Source organism: Limulus polyphemus, unplaced genomic scaffold, assembly GCF_000517525.1.
Source record: "Limulus polyphemus unplaced genomic scaffold, Limulus_polyphemus-2.1.2 Scaffold1360, whole genome shotgun sequence".
In the NCBI taxonomy this organism is placed as follows: Eukaryota; Metazoa; Arthropoda; class Merostomata; order Xiphosura; family Limulidae; genus Limulus; species Limulus polyphemus.
Window position 1 is genome coordinate 204,422 of NW_013666970.1, and position 6,601 is coordinate 211,022.

The 6,601-nt window shown below is 35.5% G+C and overlaps 1 long non-coding RNA gene across 1 annotated transcript in view; it reads right to left on the reverse strand.

The window, feature by feature from the left end:
• Window positions 1-5,086, reverse strand: part of LOC111086724 — a 67,684-nt gene extending 62,598 nt beyond the window's left edge. Inside the window, exon 1 of the long non-coding RNA XR_002611449.1 lies at window positions 4,674-5,086. This is a non-coding gene — a long non-coding RNA (uncharacterized LOC111086724). The remainder of the gene's footprint in view (window positions 1-4,673) is intronic.
• Between the last annotated feature and the right edge of the window lie 1,515 nt (window positions 5,087-6,601).

Consider the following 6,601-nt stretch of genomic DNA (forward strand, 5'->3'; position numbering starts at 1 on the left):
TAAAGAACGCGACTCTTATTATGGAAGAAAAACAAATGATGAACTTCGTTATGTAAAACTTATGTAACTTATTATGTGTAAAACTTATGTAACTTATTATGTGTAAAACTTATGTAACGCCATAAAGACAAACAGCGATGTGTTTTAGCAATAAAGTTAGAAAAAAACTATCTTTATAAGTTCTAACATTAAACATTTCTTGTACTACTAGCCCTGATGAAGCCACAATGGCGAAACGTTGGCACAAATAAGTTGTTTTTTATTATCTGGAAAGTATATTTCGTTGTTGTTGTTTGTTTTTCTAAGTTAAGAATGTCTAATTCTCTGCAGTATGTGCGACAAGTTCTAAAAACTAACAGTGATGCAGTTAGTTATTTTTATTGGTCAGTAAAAAAGGTTTTAGACATTTTCCGATAAGTAACTTAAATAAGGTAAATCAATTAAATGTTACAAATTCTTACATTCGTGAAGCACGAACTCGTATAAGATGCGGTGTGACTCAATGAGAAGATAAACTGGGTACAACATGAAAACATTATTCTCTTCACAGACTGTAATCAGGAAATTCAAAAGATTTTTGTTAGCCGTCTCAAAGAGCGTCTCAAACACTTGCGCTAGCGTCAGATAGTTTTGACACAACACGCTCGTAGGTTTTAATATCCACTCAGAAATATCGAAAACGCGTAAGAAACAAACTCGACAAGAATGCTATTTCAGGATAGTCTGGTATAAAAATAAAGGCATATAGAAATATTTCGGCATCCATGCTGTCTTTCATCAGCCACAGCTGCTGTAAGGCGGGGAAAACACCATCAACGCGGAATTATGAATACGCCTACATATATTTACACTTTGTCCAGAGGGGGCGCGTAAAAGAATGACAAAAAGTCTTCTGGGAATTGTAATTAACTCAGGATTTCTGGGAAACATATTCAACAAGCGATACTCACATGCATACAACTAGATAGATGCACATTTATAACAGACAAGGTAAACTCTGGGGGAATACGTTTTAGTTGTGGGATTATACAAATAGCTTGAAAACATACGTTTTGCTGGAGATTCAACATACCCAGCACATTTGTCAATGTTAAGACTTAAATTTATATATTCGGACTCCATAAGTTCATCATGAACTTCATAAAAACTGTTTTCCACACCTTAAGTTTTTTAAGTTGGAAGAGCGTCTCTAACTGTCTGTTAAAATCCGACTTTTCTGAGTTGCATTCTTCAGTTCTACTTAACAGTTTGTTTGTGATTTGTCTACTTAATTCCAACTCCTAAATAGTTTACGACGAGTTTTAACTTGGAAGAGCGTCTCTAACTGTCTGTTAAAATCCGACTTTTCTGAGTTGCATTCTTCAGTTCTACTTAACAGTTTGTTTGTGATTTGTCTACTTAATTCCAACTCCTAAATAGTTTACGACGAGTATTAAAATTTTCTTCCCTTTGTAAACAAACAACTGAAAATATATATTTTTATATCTTATCTAGATGCATCTAAAAAAGCAAGAAAGCATTATAAAAGAAAAATCTGCTGGACTTTGTAATTGTTTATTACTCAAGTTTATAGCAAAAAAAAAATGTTAACTCGATATCATTAAAGGTTTTTATTTGTGTGTTCTTAAGCACAAAGCTAAGCAATGAGCTACCCGTACTGTGCTCACCACGGGTATCTAAACCCGGTTTTTAGCTTTATAAGCCCTTACATTTACCGCTGAGCCACTATGGGGCGTCATTAAAGACAACACCTTCACAATCTAGTTGTGCCCGGCATGGCCAGGTGGATAAGGCGCTCGACTCACAATCTGAGGGTCGCGGGTTCGAATCCGCATCCCACCAAACATGCTCACCCTTTCAGCCGTGGGGGCGTTATAATGTGACGGTCAATCCCACTATTCACTGGTAAAAGAGTAGCCCAAGAGTTGGCGGTGGGTGGTGATGACTAGCTGCCTTCCCTCTAGTCTTACACTGCTAAATTAGGGACGGCTAGCGCAGATAGCCCTCGTGTAGCTTTGCGCGAAATTCCAAAACAAACAAACAAACACAATCTAGTTAAATAAAAATCGAAGATGCTAAAGTAAAAATGTTTTCGTGCAAAGCCAGTTAAATGTAATGTTTTAAAATTGTACATGTCTTTTTATTTTTCTGAGTGAAATTCTGTAAAAGACAAAACAGAATGGAAATCGGACAAGTATTCGGTACTAATGGTTTTGATACTTCAATATTAACTCCTCACCAGCATAACCTTTTCCATTTCTGCATGATGTAAAAGTAAAATGGAAATAAATGCTTCCGCTTGCAAAAGACGTGCTGTAAGAAATGTTCCAATCACCAAAAACAAATCGAGCACGAGTGTGCGTTGAAGTCGAACTCTGTAAAATGAAGAACAGAATGTGTCAGACTCGCGAAACTCCTTGCTTTAATGTACATGCATTCGTTCTACGCTAGTTGTATATCAGGGAACAAGGAATTTGTAGACCCCCCAACTGGCCACTCTCTTCCGTAAAACTTGTAACAAAAGCTACACATGAGAACATCTCTGGAGTATAAACTCATTTAGTAATACAGCATGTTTAACTGTTTCCCCCTTTATTGTGGGGGATTTTGTGTACGATGGAGGGGGAGGGAGTACTTTTAGTATAAAAACCTGCACATAAGAACAATTCTGCAGTGTAAACATATTTAGTAATGCACCATATTTAACAATTTACCCTTTCACTGTGGGTGATTTTGTGCATGATGGGGTGGGGGGTGGGGTGTTTTATTATAAAAATCTATACGTGAGAACAACTCTGCATTGTAAACTTATTTAGTAATACAGCATGTTTAACAGTTTACCCCTTCACTGTGGAGGATTTGGTGCATGATGGGGTGGAGGTGGGGTGTTTTATTATAAAAATCTATACGTGAGAACAACTCTGCATTGTAAACTTATTTAGTAATACAGCATATTTAACAGTTTACCCCTTCACTGTGGAGTATTTTGTGCATGATGGGGGGAGGTATTATAATGATGTGGTTGTTGCTCCACAGTTTGTTTACTAACCTCAAATTAAAGTAATTTCTTTTGTGATGTCATACTTAATTCATCTTTTAGTAGCATTGCAAAGCCCCCCAGGTTTCGATACCCGTGGTGGGCAGAGCACAGATAGCCCATTGTGTAGCTTTGTGCTTAATTACAAACAAACAAACAAGCACTGGAAAATTTCTTGTGCGACATTTTCAGAGCTACTGTTTTTAGTTATGTAATTTGGGTTAAGTCTTAGGTGTTTCTGAAATTCACTGATTTATTTTTTCTGAGATGACAGAGATGGGAGGTTTTTTTTAGAATTGAAAACATAATTGGTCCTGTCTATTATAATTATTATTTCAAGTTTATCATAAGCTAAACAGCAATATACAACTACAGAAATAAATCAGGTAATGTTTGAGAAGCCTCGGGAGTTATCCCAAAATTTCTGTGTATTTTGTATTTATGGCAAAGCTACTAAGGTTATTTACTGCCGTCCCTAATTATGAACTACTGACCAGAGGAAAGACAACCAGTCACCAGCCACTATCTACGCCAAGGGATTGGCTGTCATTATCATAATGCACCCAAAGTTTAAAGAACGGGAAACATTTGTGGTGTGGCATGAATTCGAACCCAGCCAGCCAGCTCCGAATTCCACACCTTTACCAAAGGGCCAACCCACAAATCAATCTTTTAAAGCACTTTATCCTGCAGAAGCCATATGATCCATACAGTATAACCACTACAAAACTTGGGAAACAACTCTATGGTAAATAATTGTTGCGCCAGTACAGAAAGAATTTACAGATATTGTATTTAACTTAAGTTAATACCAAACAAAATTAGTAATATACAAAACAAATGTGCAATGAAACAATAGAAAACTTATTAAACAGTCTCGGTGATACTTTAGACACCAAGTATTGCTGATGTCAGTAAAGTAACGATGAAACTTTTTGTGTCATACAAAACAGATATACCTTATTAGATTGCAGTAACTGGGTATTCGTCGAATCAGGTTATAAATGTTCTGGTTATAAACGCTCATGCAGCATTTGAAAACATGTTTCAGTTTTAAGCATTCGGGTTCTGGACCACGTACAACATAAAGCCCACTTTACTGTTAGAATTACGTCACTAGATCCATTTTACTGGACAGCAACAATAAATAACACTAGTTTTGCAAGTATTACATGCCACACTGATTGTTTGATTAACTGGTTGGAACCTGTCAAACAAGTGTTGATGTAAATAACCCATCAACAAGTGTCTGTGAAGTCACATATATTACTTTCAGCACTATAAAAGTCACCAGTTTCTATCTTATGCTCAACTCAACCTTTTCCTGTTTTACTTCATTAAACACAGAATTTCATTATCACTTATTTCACGTCCATTAAAAAAGGCCTACACATTTTGTCCAAACTCACTTATAAAGTACAACTTTTAATGCCGTTCTTGATTCAGTAATTTCCTGCATAAACATAATGAAATTCCATTATATTTTCATAAGAGTATATTAAAAATATTGCTATAACTTGAACACATTCATAAACAAAAAATATACACAAGTACTTAATCAGAATTCTGATTATTTTTATTCGTTCTGGAATGATTTTAATTAAAAGCATTGCCATAAAAATTAAATGTTACTTACCACAGTAGCTTCAACGTTTCGGTAAAATCTCATGAATACAGCTATATAGTCTTGATAGAATTATCTGCCCATTCCAAACGTTTCCCTTCTCTGACAGACATGTTACCCCATCGCTGTAAGTCGTGGACTACCTATATATATTACTTGTGCTATCCAATAGTCATTGAAATAACCTCCCACTTATAGCAAAGCCCAAACGAAGAACCTCTACATAATTTCGGGTACAACATTTGAGGATACTTACGAGAAAAGAGAAAATTCAAAAGATTACTTAATTTTATACAATATAACATATTTAGTAAAATAGCTATGTACGTAGGACTACTAAACTAAGCTCAACCGTGAACATATAACCACTAGAAAACTTGGGGATTCTCCAGGGATACACTATATACGTAGCCAAAGCAAATACAAGGCTCACATACGCGTAGAGAAAAGTTCAAGGATGTAAATGCAACTGAATAATTTAGACATAACTCAAGTACATCCATGGCTGTCAAGGAAAACATGTAAACTTCTAGGTTTCGGGGGTCCATTAATCTGACGTAGAAATCTAAATAGAGTTTAGTAAAACTGAGCTAAGAAGAAGCATTCATTCTCTAATACTTCGATGTCTCCAGGGGGTAATATACACTCAGCCACGCGATGAACAACAGGCCAATCATAAACTACATAGACAAAGCTCATACTTAATATACCATAAGACGAAACAAGCGTGCATTTATCGTCGTTAAAACTGTCTAATAATCAGGCAGCGTTGGATACTTCTTCCAGCTAATTTTTTTCGTCTATTTCACAGTTTTATACACGTGTCCGCTAATTACGTTACATTTTGTTGACTTTTTAACCTTAGTTATTAACCTTTTTTTTTTTCAGAACATTACAGTTCCTAGGAAAACTGACAACATGAATCGTATTTTTAGAACATTGTTAGAAATACCCGTGTCTTTTATGAATATTTTATGTCCTTATATACGAAGCTGACGTATAGCATTAACCAGGTTTTCTAGAACGTTGCGCTTAGGAAGCTATCAACTCGAATAATACCTTTTAGGGCAATGCAGATCCTTAGAAAGTTGACAACTTTCCAATATGATTGTCATCGTTCAAGAATACTGCAGATCATAAAAATGAACCACGTTTAGCCAACTATTCATTGGTAAAATAGTAGCCCAAGAGTTGGCGGTGGGTGGTGATGAGTAGCTGCCTACCCTCTAGTCTTACACTACTAAATTATGGACAGCTAGCGCAGATAATCCTCGTGTATCTTTGCACGAAATACAATAAAACAAAAACAAACTAACGTATATATATATATAACACTGGTCGACGAATCATGTAAATTGTACGCTCTAGGGTTTATATTTACTACTATTATGTGCATGAACCGTGACATTAGCTACATCACAAACATTCACAAGCTATTATTATGATTAACATCAATTATTTAAATTTGAATTGTGTTTTCCCAGGAATGAACTGCATTTCGTGCCTCGACGAGGTGCAAGCTCGTGTATAAATATGTAGAAAAGTTATAAAGCACATGTAGATTAGCCTTTTTACTTTCGTTGTTGTTTATAATATACAAATGGAAAAAGAAACCTACTACTTTATTAGCAGCATTTAACTGAGGTGTGTAAGAGAGTATTGTGTTCAAACTTAGAGGTAAAGATGCTCTTTATTTTCGTTTTCCAAGTAATGGAAATTGGTAAATAATTCAGATTCTTTCTTTTATCCTTGACATTCTTTTCTTTCCAGCGGACTTCATTATTTTGGAGTTTGTGGATATAATGGTTAGTCATAGATTTGTCTAGCGTGTCTGGCATCATTTGAAACACAGACGTGTTTCATGTTGGAATGGTACTGAATTGAACAGAGAGGTAACAAGTGATTGAACCTATATATCCCTTCAGAATATTAGCACACAC